Source organism: Saccostrea echinata, unplaced genomic scaffold (genome assembly GCF_033153115.1).
Source record: "Saccostrea echinata isolate AGI-Se365-2 ecotype Australia unplaced genomic scaffold, CSIRO_AGI_Sech_v1 ptg000033l, whole genome shotgun sequence".
NCBI classification, from domain to species: Eukaryota; Metazoa; Mollusca; class Bivalvia; order Ostreida; family Ostreidae; genus Saccostrea; species Saccostrea echinata.
Window position 1 is genome coordinate 23,632,400 of NW_026889782.1, and position 14,640 is coordinate 23,647,039.

General features: G+C 33.3%; 1 long non-coding RNA gene across 1 annotated transcript in view; it reads right to left on the bottom strand.

Moving 5' to 3' along the window:
- Nucleotides 1-14,172, bottom strand: part of LOC133199056 (uncharacterized) — a 536,473-nt gene extending 522,301 nt beyond the window's left edge. The window contains exon 1 of the long non-coding RNA XR_009722736.1: nt 14,155-14,172. This is a non-coding gene — a long non-coding RNA (uncharacterized LOC133199056). The remainder of the gene's footprint in view (nt 1-14,154) is intronic.
- Nucleotides 14,173-14,640: the final 468 nt, after the last annotated feature.

Here is a 14,640-nt window from a genome sequence, read left to right on the forward strand (position 1 = left end):
CCTTGGAGTAACTCAGAATTTCAGGATTCTGAAGTCAATGAATTTTACTAGATATTTCTTAAGTTGCAGGCACGTAGTATCGGTTTTGAAATGCGGAGGCGTTGGGGGGGGGGGGGTCGAACTTGAAAATCCCATTTCGTGGGAGGGAGGTCCAACTTCTCAACTTTTTCCACATCATTTTTTTTCATACATCACCACATAACCCTGCAACAAAAAGTGGGGGAAGGAAGCTACTAGCCCTTCAATGGACATTTTCGATAGAGAATGTAATGTTAAAAAAAAAGGGACAGCCCCCCCCCCCCAATACTTCGAGCCTGAGTTATTATTACATCCTGGTGATATAATTCCTTATTATTTTGCTGCCCATTGATCTCTTTTGCATGAATAATTTAATACTGTTTCAAAATTGCATTGATTAATCTCAAAATGGGCGATTTTCGGTATTTAAAAAAATATAATTTGAACCTTAGTGCAAATAGGTCAAAATTAATACTAAAGTAAGTTATATTTCCTCGTTTACCATTCTTGTTTGTTAATAAAAGCTTCATTTCAAGGATCTTTTTGCATTCTCTATCTATTTTTTTTTTAAACATTCCTGAAAAAATAAATTTATTTGTGGAGAAAAACAGACTGCACATTATGCAAGCAATTTTGACTGCAGTTATAATATTCAGGTATATCGATACTATGGAGGTCATTTATTCTTTAAAACATTCTTTTTTGAGCAATATTTTCTTTGAAGTAAATAAACTATGCAATGTAAACATTTTAATGTAAGATTTTTTACGTATATCATACATTGATACATTAAATTAAGTTGTTATTTAAATGTTCTAAATTGACAGCAATAATGACGTCATAGTGCTCAAAGCGGTTAAATGCAATCAAATACATTCCATTTTTAGAGGGCTATTGCAACTAAACTACAAAAGTTAGATAAAAATTGTTGATATATTCATAAAGTGTACATCTTCAACTCATTTCTTTATAATTATTTTAAATTTTCAAAGAAGGGCCGATTTTCACTACTAACGTACCTGGCTCTTTGATGAAGGAATTTCATCCACTGCCAACTTTTCGAATTGTCTGCGACTGCGCTGTATTTTCCTGACTGTCATTTGTTTTGTGCATTTCTAAGTGCCCCTGTCAGCAACGAATAAGCTAAGATTTAACACGATCTTTTAGGGAACTTTTTCTGATGATCTGGTGATGCTTTGTTTACGTTTTGAAATTTGCTTAATACCAACAACAAAAGTCTGTTATGTTTTAGAAAATATTGCTCTCCATAAATTTGCATAGATGTTCTCTACACAACTCAATCCTGGGGCGCAAATAAAGCAGAGAACTTTCTACAGTTCCGGTACATGTGCGATTTCGGACAACGAGAAACACGTTGCTTGGTGGTACGTGGATCTCGGAAAAGAACTTCTTGTACATCATATTTCTATCTTCTATAGGACGGACAATGTGCCAGTTCAGCCGCCAGCTAATTGGGGTAATAATACTATCTCAAAATTAAGAAAAAAAAATATTTTAGTATGCTAAAACTGTGTGGAAAAAGCAATAAAACAATTCGTTGGATCAAAATGATTGACTTTTGATGAGGTCTACAATTGACGATATGGACCTGGTCAGGTATTGGTCGCCTCCCTAATAGTACATCGGTAGACTTCTGATTTTAATGTGTGTATGTACATTTCATCAAAAAGCCTTTCTGTTTTTGAATAGATTTTTTAAAACAATTCCTCTATCATACCTATGTAAGACTTTAACTTTTATTTAGAAATTGTGTGCAACATAATTAGAGATTTAGTGAGAAACAGAAAAACAAGTTTGAAATCCCATCCAGAAAATACTCTACTGAAAGTTGAAAGTGATCTAAAGAGCTAGGTACGTTAGCTAATGTCAACAGGCCCTGCAAAATGCATAAAAAATAAAGTTTGCGTATCCTCACTAACCATGTATATTTATAAAGTTTATGATCCTAAGTCCTTGTATATGTAAATGTTTGGGCGGATCCAAGCTTCATATGCTGCTATGTAATATCCAAACCTATGCCGTTTCCGGAAAACAAGCAATTTTCTTCACTTTTCACCCGGTTTTTGGGAAAATTCGATGTGGCCACAAGCATCGGCCACGAAGATATTTTAACCAGAAATACAATAACATAAAAGGGATTGATTTATACAGGTTTCGTTCTGGCCGTGGGCTGTGGCCACATTGAATTTTTACAAATTCTGATATTATCAGTCGTCTGCTATACGGATCTTGACGTGAGGGGAATGGAATATTAGCTTGGTAATTTGATTATATTCGTAGAAAATAAATAACAATTGAACACATCATTATTTTATAGAAATCTAAATGATAAAATGCATTATTTTAATAACTCAGTTGTAAAAAAATTCGTATCCGCGACCACCTTTTTAACTTTCGTTTTCATTCCAGGCAACAATTCGGGAACAAGCAAAACACAGGCAAATGTACACATAAAACGTCTAAATTTCTGAAGGTCTGTAGTAAAAAGGTTTAACTGAGATGTTTTTGGGTTGTTAAGTTTATAAAAAGGCATCTTATGTTAATTTTAGGGCAAAAACCTAACGTCTCTAGGTTGTACATCGAACTCTAAATATAGACGTCCTCGTTGTTTACATTGACAACGTACAGTGACGCGCCAAAATTTTTTCACATTTCAGTCTTTCGTTCGATATTTTACTGCAAACAATACATTGTTTTATCAAACATTTTGATAAAAAATAATTGAGAATTTCTCATAGTAAGAGAAAACTGTACTCAGATGATTCATTTTAGTTATTAAAAAAATCTCAAATTAACGACTTTTTATTATCTGTAAAAATGCTCGAAAGTTTAGATGTTTCAATGCACAGATGAATTATTTTAATATTATAGCACTTACACCCTTTCTCCAAAAGCTTAATTAGTACATACTTATACTTAGTATATTTAAAGTATGATAATCTTTCAATGAATTAAATTTATATACCATCAACTAGAAACAAAAAAAAAAAAACCAACATACACCACTTTTTTTTTCTTTTTTTTTTGTCTTCTAAGAAATAATTGAAATGATAATTGAGAACAGTAGAAGCATAAGTATATATGTTATTTATGTCCCTGAAAACTGAAGCAATGCCGTTAAATTCAAGGGGGAGAAAGAAGAATGGGGGAAATTACATATAACTATTACGTTTTCCTTCAGAGAAGTTAAGATGAGAATATTAATAAAATAATATTCGACTAACATGATTCTCATTATAATAAAAACTTATGAATGGGACAGCTTCATATATTTTTGTGAAATTCTAAGATACTGAAAATATTTCTTTAAAATTTGTTTTATATATCTATAATTTTTTTCTAAGTCATTTATTTTACACCCTCCCTTTTGTGACAGGAAAAACTCTCCAAAAAATTCATTGATTCTTACTAAATCAAATAATATTAATAATTAAAAAAATCTTCCTATGAGATATACATGTATACAATTTGATACTATACAATTATTGCATGAGGAAAATATGAAGATTTATTCAGCGAAGAAAAATTAGACGAATTTTTTTGGTTGAATAAATCTTCATGTTTCCTTAACATTCATGCAATAGATTCTTAATATACCGAAACAAGCAAGGTCTTTTAAAATAAACACAAAATTTCAAAAAGTTACTGGAACACTTAACCGAAGTCCCTTGGACACTTCGCATTAAGATTTCTTTGCTTTTTTTTTTTTTTTTTTTTTTTTAATAGAAGTATTCTTATTGAAGAAGATCGCCAATTTTGTCATTGCATTCAATGCTACTATTTTAAATTTTGTGATGTCTGCTGTTTTCGGGAGTTTCGTCAACGAACGATTTATAAGTATTGTGAGAAAATACACTTGGTTTTCCTAGGAGGTTAAATATGATGAAAAGCATGACGATGACAGGGAAATATGAAGTTTTATGGCCCGTTAGGGGACAATTTAGAACCAATCAGATAACGCGTTGTATAGAATAATTATAATGAGGTATAAAAATAAGTTGCATGTGTTTGTGTAGGGGGAGGGTCGCACTTAGGCTTTTTATAAGCTTATATATCATACTTAAAATCTCGAAAATCGGGAAATTGAACTACTTGGCCAGGGGTTTCAAGGTAAACCCCCCCCCCCCCGACCCTTGCCTCTGAAATCCCCCTTCACCAACTCAGGTGACATACGTTCCAGGAAGATACTAGTATTGTCTTTTGGGTATTGAACATTTTAGCGTTACAATATAAAGACTCAGGAGAATTATTTTCAGATCTTAATTTCTTGTTGTTGTTTGTCCCCAAATGATCAACAGTCAGGTTCTAAAGCTGAAACAACGAGAGGAATGAATTCAACATGACGCTGGTTGATGCGTTATTAAAAGTCATGTTTGTTTGACCTTATGCTTACAGTCATTTTGAAAAACCCTGCGTTTCGAGACACTGGTAACCTTATCGCTGTACTTTGCATCCAACTTAAGACAATCCAACGTAATAACTTTTTTGTAAAAAAAAAAAAAAATCAAAAAAAAAAACAAAACAAAACAAAAAACAAAAAAAAAAAAAAAAAAAAATAGACATCTTTAAGGTCGCAGATAAGTGCGTATGGCCAAGGGTTGAAATGTTACAACCTTTTTATGAAGGGTTGAAAAAATATACCTATCTTATTATAAACCAAGTCAAAGCTTAATAAAAATTAAATATGTCATTTATGAGATGAGTCGACCATCTTCATTTTCTGATATTTTTAATATCGATTATTGGAGGGATGATGGATATGTTCAGAAAAATCACAAGTAATGCCCATGAAAATAGAACAACGTCCAATCATAAAGTTATGTGTTGATATGGTAAAAACGGCGTCAGAGACATAATTAATGATTGTTAAAATTACTGGGAATAATCGAAATATTTTTTAGCTCATTTGACAAAGCAATTCATCATAAATTTCACAAAGTTTTGGAAGAAAAGTATTGTCTGAATTCCCCATTAGACAAATTAAATTAAATTTTATCACTACTATTATTTGAATTTACATCAGCTGTTTTGTATGGCTTTGCAAGTTCCCTGTTGGTAAATTAGGAAAATGATTTTAATTTATTCTTTGTTAGTTGACACCTTTGTCTGTGCTCCAAATTCAAAGATCAATTTGCAAGGTCATCGTAAACTTAAAGAAAAGGCTGGTGAAAATGATGAAGGCATGTCACCTAGAGCCTGACTCTGACTCAAAGATATGTAATTTAGATCCAGTCTGTACTATATGTATGAATTTTGACAAATAAAAAGTTAACTTTGACGTTCAGTTCACAAGGAACCTTAGGGTCAACTTTGATTTTTTTTTGTTCTTTGATATACCAGTAGCTTACTTTCACCCCCCCCCCCTCTTCCTCCCTTTCTCAGCGCAATAGGATATATTTTTACTTTAAACAAAACCTTGGAGTAACTCAGAATTTCAGGATTCTGAAGTCAATGAATTTTACTAGATATTTCTTAAGTTGCAGGCACGTAGTATCGGTTTTGAAATGCGGAGGCGTTGGGGGGGGGGGGGGGTCGAACTTGAAAATCCCATTTCGTGGGAGGGAGGTCCAACTTCTCAACTTTTTCCACATCATTTTTTTTCATACATCACCACATAACCCTGCAACAAAAAGTGGGGGAAGGAAGCTACTAGCCCTTCAATGGACATTTTCGATAGAGAATGTAATGTTAAAAAAAAAGGGACAGCCCCCCCCCCCCCAATACTTCGAGCCTGAGTTATTATTACATCCTGGTGATATAATTCCTTATTATTTTGCTGCCCATTGATCTCTTTTGCATGAATAATTTAATACTGTTTCAAAATTGCATTGATTAATCTCAAAATGGGCGATTTTCGGTATTTAAAAAAATATAATTTGAACCTTAGTGCAAATAGGTCAAAATTAATACTAAAGTAAGTTATATTTCCTCGTTTACCATTCTTGTTTGTTAATAAAAGCTTCATTTCAAGGATCTTTTTGCATTCTCTATCTATTTTTTTTTTAAACATTCCTGAAAAAATAAATTTATTTGTGGAGAAAAACAGACTGCACATTATGCAAGCAATTTTGACTGCAGTTATAATATTCAGGTATATCGATACTATGGAGGTCATTTATTCTTTAAAACATTCTTTTTTGAGCAATATTTTCTTTGAAGTAAATAAACTATGCAATGTAAACATTTTAATGTAAGATTTTTTACGTATATCATACATTGATACATTAAATTAAGTTGTTATTTAAATGTTCTAAATTGACAGCAATAATGACGTCATAGTGCTCAAAGCGGTTAAATGCAATCAAATACATTCCATTTTTAGAGGGCTATTGCAACTAAACTACAAAAGTTAGATAAAAATTGTTGATATATTCATAAAGTGTACATCTTCAACTCATTTCTTTATAATTATTTTAAATTTTCAAAGAAGGGCCGATTTTCACTACTAACGTACCTGGCTCTTTGATGAAGGAATTTCATCCACTGCCAACTTTTCGAATTGTCTGCGACTGCGCTGTATTTTCCTGACTGTCATTTGTTTTGTGCATTTCTAAGTGCCCCTGTCAGCAACGAATAAGCTAAGATTTAACACGATCTTTTAGGGAACTTTTTCTGATGATCTGGTGATGCTTTGTTTACGTTTTGAAATTTGCTTAATACCAACAACAAAAGTCTGTTATGTTTTAGAAAATATTGCTCTCCATAAATTTGCATAGATGTTCTCTACACAACTCAATCCTGGGGCGCAAATAAAGCAGAGAACTTTCTACAGTTCCGGTACATGTGCGATTTCGGACAACGAGAAACACGTTGCTTGGTGGTACGTGGATCTCGGAAAAGAACTTCTTGTACATCATATTTCTATCTTCTATAGGACGGACAATGTGCCAGTTCAGCCGCCAGCTAATTGGGGTAATAATACTATCTCAAAATTAAGAAAAAAAAATATTTTAGTATGCTAAAACTGTGTGGAAAAAGCAATAAAACAATTCGTTGGATCAAACTGTTTAACTTTTAAATGAAAATAATACTATTTGGTTTCTTAAGATGTAGCATGTTGTCAAGCAATATGTAATATTTTTTATCGACTTATACAATGTAGTCCATAAATAAGTGCATGTTTACGTACTTCTTGCAGATACAACACACAGAGGGCGATTTGCTGGGTTCTATCTCTATATAGGGACCGACACGAACAGAGAACTGTTTTCACGAGATCCAAAATGATACGAATTCTCCCCCACCCAACGTGACCATTGAATTTGTCGACAGAGGAAGATGTTCTACAACGCAAGAGATCCTGGAAAAAAAATACCCAGCTTATTATAGTACTTCAGCCTTTGTAGAGATCTGTGAGCTGGAGGTTCATGGTGAGTTCATAAATTGAGCCTATGTGTGTTTTACTTTAATCGTGCAATTGATATTTTCCAAGACAAACAAAATTGCAGGGCGAACATTATTTGAAGAAAATGCATCTCTGCAAAACTGTTTACAACAAGTAGTATTACTGCAATTCCGCCTTTTCCTCGGATTTTAATTTCAATATGCTGATTATGAATTTACCTCAGAAAATTATGGTTCTGGATTTTGCTCCGAACTGTTCAACGCCCGTCTCAAAACAAGACGTATTACGTTATGGCGTTCATGTTCGTCTGTCGACCTGTTCGCGTTTTCGTATCCGACTTATAACTTTTATACTATAAGACCAAGAATTATCAATCTTTCGCAGCCGATACATCTTGGGTAGAAGGTGTGTCGCACATTGAAAGGAGGTCGCTGTGATCTTTTATAAGATTCTATGGCCAAATACGGAAAAACCCTTCCGGCTCATGATTAAAAAAACTATAACGTACACCTAAAATCATCAAACTTGGTCAATAAGTGCTTATTTGGTAGACGTTGTGTCCTTTAATTAAGGAAATTTTTTTTTTGAATTACAATCATATGTAAGAGTATTAAAAATGTTAAAAGAAGAAAAAAAAACATACGTTTTTTCATATTGTTTTTTAAGTCAATAATAAGGGAAATTTCACTTCTCCCATGGGTAAAATCTTCAAGCAATGGTCAAGAATTTCGATTACAGAAAATTGCATGTAGAATTAGAGCCTAATTAACTAGTTTAGTGTAAAGGGATTTCTGAAGAGCACCTCTGATCAGGCAGGTGTTATCTTTATGTCTCTGGAATAAAGCAGACAAATCTATACGCCTCTTAATTGCAATTGATAGTTTTTGTCAGATTAAATAGTACTTGTTGGCTACTCTTTACTTTCAAAATACATTTGGTGTAAATTAATTAAAACTAATTGGATATGTTAGGCCATCTTCAAAAAAATTGTTTGCCCTCTCTCGACCAACTGACTAAAAACGCCCCGACTAAAGAGGGTGTTGCAGTTCTTTTGTTATTTTCCCTAAAGTTGTAGCAGTTTAAAAGAAAAAATTGTAATTAACAGAAAACAGTCTTAAATTTTTTCAGATACAACGGTATATACAGCACAATGTAGAACAATATTTAAAAATTGCATATCGACTCAAGATTTGCCATTAAATGAAGTGTAAATTAGTCACTTAGCAAAATAAGTCAAGTTTTCTGTTTTCAAATAGGGAATCCCCATTATTCTGAAAAATTGCCTCCTTGAAACAGAATGAGTTTGATATACACATAAAGAGACAGGATTTTCCTCCAAAACTACCATTTCCGATTTTTGTTTCAAGGAGGCATATTTTTGAAAATCACGAAAATCGAATAAAAATTATTACCCACCCGAAATGCAAAATGTGCACATAAAATAGCACACGATTCGTCATTGTCGGAGCTGGTGTAGTGGTAAAGTGTTTGGACTCTATACAAGGATTCTTTTTACCTGAGAATGGGTTCTAATCCTGGAATGGCTGGTATATATATATATATATATATATATATATATATATATATATATATATATGTGTGTGTGTGTGTGTGTGTGTGTGTGTGTGTGTACATATTTTTTTTTCTTATATAATGGAAGCACAAGGTAACATCTCACTGAGAGAGAGAGAGAGAATGCCAGAAAGTTAATTGGTAATATTTTACACACTGAATTGTCGACGGATTTTTCCGTTATTTCCTGATCATGACAAGGAGCACACGGCGGGTGTGACCGGTCGGCAGGGGATGCTCACTCCTCCATGGCACCTGATCCCAACTCTGATGTTTAGAGGTCCGTGTTTGCTCTGCTCCTATTTTGTATTGTTTAATGGACTTTTGAGCTTGAATACTGTTCGTTATCTCCATATATTTCTTGCATGCATAATTAAATTGTTTTCCTTGATATTGTGATCTAAAACTAATAAGACATATATATTTGATGTTATTATTTATCGGTAATATCTTAAAAAATAAACTACTATTATTTTAAATAATTTAATTTTTTCATACACATTTCGTTTCATTATTATGTTCCCCAAACGAAGTTTGGGAACATATTGTTTTTACTCTGTTTCTTATTATTATTATTATTATTATTTTTCTTCCTGGGTACTTTTTTGTCCGTGAGTGATCTCCGAAACTACACATCCGATTGAGGTGAAACCTTTTTAGGGTTACTAGGCATGTTATGTAGATTTGCGGAACGAAGGTCATTTTGCGCGCACGCGCATGCACGTGCGTGCGCGTGCAATGCGTAAAATGACCAATATACTTGAAATAGCTGTAACTTTTATATTTTTTGATGAAATGCTTTGATACTCAGAATATAAGGATATATTAAAAGTATGAACAAGATGACATGGTCAACATGCACATGCATGCACGTGCGCGCACGCGCAAAGCGTAAAATGACCAATTTACTTGATATAGTTGTAACTTTGAAACTTTTTGATGAAATGCTTTGATACTCAAAATATTTGTATGTATTTAAAGTGTAGACAAGGCGACATGATCATCATGCACATACATGCATATGCATGCACGTGCGCGCGCGTGCAATGTGTTAAATGACCAATTTACTTAATATAGCCGTACTTTTTATATTTTTTGATGAAAAGCTTTGATATTAAAAATATACAGAAATATTAAAAGTGTAGACAAGATGATGTGGCCATCATGCACATGCATGCACATGCGCGCGCGTGCAATGTGTTTAATGACCAATATACTTAATATAGCCGTAACTTTTACATTTTTTTATGAAAAGCTTTGATACTAAGAATAAACAGACATATCATAAGTGTAGACAAAATGGCATGGTCATTATGAACATGCATACAGGTGCGCGTGCGCGCAATGCTAAGATGACCAATATACTTGATATAGCCGGAACTTATATATTTTTTGATGAAATGTTTTGATACTGAGAATATAAAGATGCATTTATAGTACAGACGGAATGATGTTAACAACCTGCACATGCATGCACGTGCGCGCGCGTTAAATGACCAATATATTTAATTGCCTTATTTAATGAAGCTTACAGGAAATAAGACACCAAAAGGGAGTTGGGGGGCGTTTGGGGAACATCTGTAACGGTCCCCGTTACAATTAATACTAGTTGTTCTTTTAATTAGTGGCTCAGATTTGACTTGAAACAACTAAATTGAAAAGACTCAATGGAATTTCTTGGATATTGCATCAACAGCGTGATTATGGACACATTCTTATATATTGGAAAATATTAACGCACGCTGTCTCCAATACATCTTTCAAAATGATGTGCGATGTGCAATTTATTGCCCTTTTTATCTTTCTAACTTTTCTCGTGCAATATGGCGACAGTGACCATAGATGCGAAAAAAAGTTTACTTACAGGTCGCCAGTTCTATAATTAAAAAAAAATATGCATGAAATCAACGTAAAATGTGAAATGTTTTATTATAACAAGCTGGACATACCCGTCGTATTAATAGAGTCATCTACGTAGCATTATCTATAAGATAACTCTTCATGCGTCGTGGGTATTTAAATGTCCTTCTCGATTTAGGGAATAATCACGAGCTTCTGCAACACCCTCTTTTTTTAACCTCCAGGAAACTTTCTTTTTCATTCATATCGAAATGTTATCCCATTATGAACTATTTTAAATTCATATTCGTACGTATTTTTTAATAAAAAAGAATTTTCGCCCTACCTACCGACCCAATTTCTTTATCCTGAGAAGGGAGAGGGCAAGCAAATATTTTTTCAAAGATGGTCTTATATTTTGTTTATTTAATTTTCAGATCCAAGAAATGTTAGTGTCACATCTCACTAAGACGACAATTAAATAGTCTAAAGAATAAACAAAATGATGAGTTTTGATGTTTTATTAGGCAGAAACATTGTTAATCATTCATAAAAAATACAATAAACAAAGCAGCAGATGGGCATTTGTAAAACTCTAACACAAGCAGTGGAGAAGTATGTGAAGCATTATTGTTCTAATTAAAACCTACACCACAGGAGATACACAGTAAACATTAAGAATGAAAAAAATCATTCAAATCATAGTATAAAGATTGACATGTTTTTCTTCCTTGCACTCTAAAATGATTATGATAATTGATCATTATTGACGGGCGTATTATACGCTGTGGTGATGCACTTCATTATTTTTATGCCTTTGGATCAAAAGATCCCGGGGGTATATTGTTTTTGTCCTGTCTGTGTGTTTGTCTGTTGTCAACTTTAACCTTGCCCATAACTTTTGATTGGTTGGAACTACGACTTTCATATTTCACAAGTGTATTCCTTGTGACAAGACCTTTCTTTGGGTACCATCATATTTGACCTTGACCTTGGCGTTTGACCCACTTTAAAAATTTTTTAAGAGACTTTAACCTTGGCCATAACTTCTGAACAGTTGGTGCTTTGGGTTTCAAACTTCACATGTGTATTCCTTGTGGCAAGGCCTTCCTTCGGATACCAAGAAGTTTGACCTTGACCTCGGAGTTTGACCTACTTTTGAAAAACTATAATCTTGGCCATAACTTCTGAACAGTTGTTGCTCTTGGGGTTTCAAACTTCACATGTGTATTCCTTATGACAAGACCTTCCTCTGGAGGTCAACCTCTTTGACCTTGATCTAGGAGTTTGACCTACTTTTGAAAAACTTTAACATTGGCCATACCTTTTGAACGGTTGGAGCTAGGGCTTTCATACTTCACATATGTAATCCTTGTGACAAGACCTTCCTTTGGATACCAACCACTTTGACCTTGACCTAGGAGTTTGACCTATGTTTCAAAACCTTTACCCTTAGACATAACCTTTGAATGGTTGATGGTAGGGTTTGTATACTTCACATATGTAATTCTTGTGACATCACCTTCCTTTGGATACCAACCACTTTGACCTTGACATTGAAGTTTGACATACTTTTGAAAAACTTTAACCTTGGCCAAAATTTTGAATTGGTTGGTGCATGGGCTTTCATACTTCACATATGTAATATTTGTGGCAAGACCTTCCTTGAGATACTAAGAACTTGACCTTGACGTTTTACTTTTAAAAAACTTTAACCTTCGCCATAACTTTTGAACAGTTGCAGCTAGGGCTTTCAAATTTCACATCTATATTTCTCGAGACAAGACCTTTCTTTGGGTACCAACATTTTTCATCTTTTGGCCTGGATTTTGACTTGCATTTGAGAAACTTTACTTTAACCTTCGCCATAAGCTGCCATACGAGGGCATCAGTGTTTCACAAACACATCCTGTCTTTCCGAGAAAAGACAGGATGTTTTTATCGTATTAATGTTTTAGCGACGATATAGATTCACTTAAAGACTTTGCAGACAATATTTTTATTCAGATTGTCATTTATGTTTGATACATGCTGAAAAAAACATAACAATGTAACAATAAAATATCCTTTATATTTTATAAAGTTATCATATTTATTACGAAAAAAAGCTGAAGATATTGCAAACATGCAATAACTAATGAGAAGCTCAAATACGGACAGAAAAAATTGAAAGGAAAACTGCAGAATGGGATAGGATATCGTTTTGAAGAGTACTCGATATTTGTCGTTGTTTTATAATTTTTCCTCTTTTTTTAAATTACACTAGATGAAATCCCGCGCAAGCGCGGGGAATTGAATTTATACCACTACCGACAGAAAATATATTGTAGTTAGAACTCTACTGACAGCCTACAGGCTTATAGCAGCAACAAATACTTTGTTCAAAATCCCGCATGAAGTAGATTTACCTATCCCCCTCCCAACCTCCCGTTTTATGTGTTTGTTTTATTTTTTATTTTTTTTAAATAGCAATTTCATTATAATTGACGTTTATTGTGAAACCTGTTATACTATGTTATGGATATTGTGCTTCAGATGCTCTTATTTCATTTCCGTCAAGGATAAAAGCAACGAATATGCACATTTTACTAATAAATTGATTGGGGGTGGGGTGTGTGTGTGTGTGTAAAAATTCACAGGTACTTGGGTCTTGGTTTATAAATATGTTTGTACCTTATTGATATGTAAAAATGTACTTTACTTTTTTACCTATCAATAAGGTACATACATATTTATAAACCAAGAACCAAGTACCTGTGTAAAATTAGCTTTTAACGCCCTATGAATAGGCTGAGTATTTGATACAAAAGACTACGCTGCAACAATGTAGCCCTCTCCTTTTTTTTTTTTTTTTTTTTTTTGGATCTGATATTTTCTGGCCTCTCTCTCTCTGCCCCCCTCAAAAAAGGAGAGGGCTACATTATTGCAGCTATAAAAGACTGTATTCAGAAAATTGTGCATTGATTAAAGCGCAAAATTTTACATCTTTAATTGTATTTGAACAATACCTTATTCATTAATTTTCTCTTTTCATATAAGCAAGTTTATTACGAAGTACAAATTGTACTTCGGGTTCGTTGCCACGATGCTCTCAGTAAGGAATATATACAAATTTTACCGATAAATTTATTAGGAAAACCTACTATATACATGTATATGTCATAGTCTTTCATTATATTCACAACTTATAGTGTTATCAGTGATTTACCATTATTTCAATTATGACCATTTACACAAAAGCTTTTTTTTATGGTTATGTAGCTATCATCGCCTCGTTTTTTTTTTCCCTTAACATCGGGCTCGATGCTATATGATGTTCTAGAAGCTTCCGTCAATATAAAGATCGGTGAATGACGAACATATTTTCCACATTTCCCTTTTCAATCGGTTATCACAACTTTTTTCTTTTATATCATTTAAATCGAGTTTTGATTGAATAATTCAATGATGACGTTTTATGTAATAAATAAACAATTGCTTGTTGTCAGTTTCATTAAAAATTGCCAGTAACTTAGATCCGCCAACCGGAAACGCCACCGTACTCACGTTTTAGCTATTTCATGGCTGTTTATAGAAAATGAAAGTAGACTTTTAATTTAATGTACGATACTTACTATGCGAGTGAAATCTAAATATAGTTTACGGACATCAGCTTGTATCTAGTGTATTGTTAGAGGAGTAAGTTAGAACTCTGGTGCACCCGTTTCGGAGTTTATTTGCAAAATTTATTAATTTATAAGTATAGATGAATATCTGCAAATGTTCTTTATAAGTCCTCTTTAATGAGTGGTAAATGTCATATTGATCAGAAAACTCTTTATATGGTCTGGTATAACAATATTTTT